Consider the following 4,238-nt stretch of genomic DNA (forward strand, 5'->3'; position numbering starts at 1 on the left):
TATGACAATTTCTTTGCTTGTATTTTTTTTTTAATTTTTAAACAAAAAACTGTTAAATATACATCAGATTTTTTAGAAATTATTTTGTTATTATCTTGTTACCATTACCGATAACTGCAATCAAAAATATGACAAACTCAATTACACTTGGTTGGGTGTTTTTTCTTTAAATTTTTTTTGTGTGTCAGAGCGCGAAATTGCTTTGGCCTAAAGCTGTTTTGAATGAAATGACAATAAATCGATATGTGTGGGTGTTTCATTTTTTTGAAAACATGCAAACACTTGTAACATTGTTAAATTTAGTTTTTAATGGTTTCATAGAAATTTTATTCCAAAAATGCAATGCATTTTAAATTTGTTGTAAGAAAACAAAAACCCAAAATTAATAGTGTATGTATGATATGGTATTTTAATGGTATTTAGGGACAGTAAAGGCCAATGGAATTGGTCTAGAAAATTTGGATGATTTTAAAAACACCGGGAATTTAAAGTCAATCTAATATGGTTATTTTTTGAAGTTTAAAGGTAACTGTAAATAGCAAATATGAAAAAATATATGAAGTGTTTCTGGATTGTGCTGAAAATGCAATTTAAATTAATACATAACGCAATATTGTAAATAACAAAATAAAAAAACGAAATACATGACCTCAAGCTCAATATATATGTATATGTATATATAAATATATAAGAAGATCTTTAGGTCAGCAATTTTTTATATTTAGTTGTTCTAAGTTGCACCGTAGGATTAAATGTCTTATTTATTTCGTAAACACTTTCAAAGAAAATATTGGCTTGTTTAATTAAAATAATAAATACCAATAGCATTAAAACATAGTGAGCTCTTAAGAATATATTAAATTAAGGCCAAAAACTATGACACCTAATATATTTATGAAATCTTCTATAAAAAAAATAAATTAAATTCTGACTAAAGTTTTAAAAATAAATAAATACTAGTTTTTCCAAAATTTATATTTTTCAAGAATCTTCTAAATTCAAATAATAAAAAAAGTTATTGTAAAAATTTCCAAACAAAATTAGTAAGTAGAAATCGCCCTTTTTATTTAAGTTGTTGCAAATAAAATATATTTTTTTTGGATTGGCATCGACTGTGTGTATTAAACCGAATTACTCAGAACAGATTCCCGCTGGGATATTATTTTTTCCATTCTATATTCAATTATAAGTATGACGCTCACTATAACTCAGTTCCGATTCTTACATTAATGTTCTAGAAAGAGAAAGTTCTAAGGGACCGACCACTTTTATTTTCCAACTTTTAGGAAATATTTTCATGTAACAAAAGACTTGCCGGACACGCCTTCTTGCAAAGTCTCTCTCTGCGGAGAAACTCGACGATTAGACCGTGCCACTAATTGGGCTCGTCCGGGAATTGAACCCGGGACCTCTCGCACCCGAAGCGAAAATCATACCCCTAGACCAACGAGCCGGTGTTAGAATGGGTTTTAAAATTTATATAAAAATTAAAAAAATGGTATATAAAATAATAACAAATAAAATTTATACCACCGTAAAATTTTAACACTAAGACAAATAATAATAATAAATAATAATAAAAAATAGTATAATATTTTTTTAAGTATTCTAGTAGTTTTTAAAAATATTCTAATATATTTTTTTAATATTGGAATATCGTTTAAAAATATAATATTTTTTATTAATTAACGTGTTTATTTTTTTAGAAAAAATTCGCAAATTTCAATTCAAACATTGGCATACTTTTAGAAAAAAAAATAATATTTAAATATTTTAATAATTTGTTATTTACAAAAATTTTAATTAGATTAATAATTTTTTTTAATAAAACTTTTTTCTGAAAAAAATATTTTCTAAAAAATAACAATATTCTTAATAATATTTACAAATTATTCAAATCTTTATATATAACAATCACATATTCTACTAAAATAATAGTAAAAAATTATTCAAATATTCCAACAATTTAAAAAAAAAAATACAAATATTCAAATATTTTTAAGTTTTTAAATGTGCTGCTTTAAATAAAAATTACTTTTAAAAATCCAGCATTTTTAAACATATACAGTAAAATATTTAAACATATTGTTATAAAAAATTTAAAGTGTATTTTTCAAAAATATTTAAAAAAGTGCAGTCATCTGGATTTGAACCTGGGACCTTGCTTTTGTAAAAAAAAATTAAATTAAACATAAAAAAGATGTTTGCCTACGTTGGGATTTGAACCCACGAACACAGATCAGTGTATTCAATGTTACGTCGCTTACCACCTCATTCATTGTAAAACGCCGAATATCACCATGAGTTCGTTAAAACGAACACTCAATGTTGACTTCATATTAATTGGCTATTATTCTAAAAATTTAAAATCACCGATTTCTAAAAATATTTTCAATTTCCTGGTCATATTTATGTTTACCATGACTGTATCTCTCCCTCTCCTCCATTCACCTTCTTAAATGATGATTGAACGATTTAGGCAAAAGTTCAACAAGCTAGACGAGCAACTAGTCAATTTTTACAAAAACAACAACGACAGCAATGCCACTGCAAAACTCACTACTGACTGACCGACCGACCAACCGATCAATCGACCACATATTCAATTTGCATAAATTGATTTGATTAAATTGAATTTTTATTAGGGAGATTCCCTATGCCAGGCAGAACCATATCCAGTGTCTGATGGGGAGGAAATTGTGGTCAGTCAAAAATAAAGTGCCACAAATAGGAAACACATCGAGTTTGAAACTATGTGCCACACATTTCGAAACTAATTTCATTTCTGGTGGCAGCAAACAACAAATGAATATTCATTTGTTTACAATTTCAGTTCTTATAATTGAGATGATATCAAAGTGATTTCAAAAAAAAAAACCAAAACTATTCTCAAAAATTGCAAACGCTGACTGCCAGGGGTTCATAGATAAGGTCTAAAAATTCTCACTAAAATGAAATAAATACCCCTCCAAACCAGCTGTGGTTCGCTGGCTGACTTATTTCCTCCTTTTTCTATGGCCAAAGCTAATTATATTTCATAATCTATCAAATTGCAAACACTCTGGAATTTCCAAAAAACAATGCTTGAGGGGTGTGTGTTATGGGAGGCAAGTGGCTTGCGGTAATAAAATCAGCAGACGTATTCAGTTTTTGTGCGTATTTTTATAACAATTTGAATTCCAAAACACCCAAGCACAGCAAATACTAGTTGCGGTTTTTGGGGGTATTCAAAAAGAATGTGAGCTGCTACAGAGAGTGTGTATGTGTGTGAAATTGTACAAATATGAGATAATTGCAATTACAAATAAGGTTCAGAAATTGGTGACAGTGGCTTCAAAAAAGTTATAAAAAAAATTAGGCATCAGGATTTGAACCTACAACCTTGCTTTGACAAACAAATAAAAATAATAAAATTAAGCTAAACATAATTTGCATACGTTGGGATTTGAACCCACGAACTTAGATCCATTGTAAAAACGCCGATGATCACGACTGCATATATATATATATATATAAAATAAATATTTGCTTAGCTGGCTTGTGACAGAACTTTCGTTCCATAAGCCGAGCTTAGAAAAGATTTCCAGGCGCGTCGGTCTTTTGCGCAGTTTTTCCAATTGGAAAGGCCATTTTCAGCAATGTTGTCTTCGACTTGATCTTTCCGTCGTATTCGTGGCCTTCTTCTTCTGCGTGAACCATCAGCTGGTTCGCTTTTATATGCCTTCTGGGCTGGGGCATCTTCATCCATTCTCACAACATGACCTAGCCAACGTAGTCACTGCATCTCAATACGTCTAATAATGTCGATGTCCGAGAATAGCTGGTACAACTCATGGTTCATTCGACGGCGATATTCACCTTCAACGCAGATCGGCCCATAGATCTTTCAGAGAATTTTTCTCTCAAACACTCCAAGAGCTGCCTCATCTGTTTGCGTAAGTACCCATGCTTCAGATCCATATAACAGTACGGGTATTATCGGCGTCTTGTAGAGTGTGAGTTTGGTCTGGCGGGAGGTGGCCTTGCTTTTGAGTTGTTTGCTCAGACCATAGGAGCATCGGTTGGCCATTACTATCCTTCTCCGAATTTCGAAACTGATGTCATTCGTTTGATTTAAGGCGGCACTAAGGTATATAAAATCTTTGACTACCTCAAAGCTGTAGTTCTCAAGTTCCACAGTTGGTCCGAGTCTACTGGACGTCTTGCGCGTTGATACCAACAGCTTGGTCTTCTCGCCG

At 30.8% G+C, this 4,238-nt stretch overlaps 1 non-coding gene across 1 annotated transcript; it reads right to left on the bottom strand.

Annotated features, from left to right (window-relative positions):
- Positions 1 to 1,381: 1,381 nt before the first annotated feature.
- Positions 1,382 to 1,453, bottom strand: Trnap-cgg (transfer RNA proline (anticodon CGG)). The gene has a single exon. It is a non-coding gene; the product is annotated as a tRNA-Pro (tRNA).
- Positions 1,454 to 4,238: the final 2,785 nt, after the last annotated feature.

The sequence above is a fragment of the Musca vetustissima genome, unplaced genomic scaffold (genome assembly GCF_032173495.1).
Source record: "Musca vetustissima isolate MV318-11 ecotype Yass unplaced genomic scaffold, APGP_CSIRO_Mvet_v1 utg26122, whole genome shotgun sequence".
NCBI lineage: Eukaryota > Metazoa > Arthropoda > Insecta > Diptera > Muscidae > Musca > Musca vetustissima.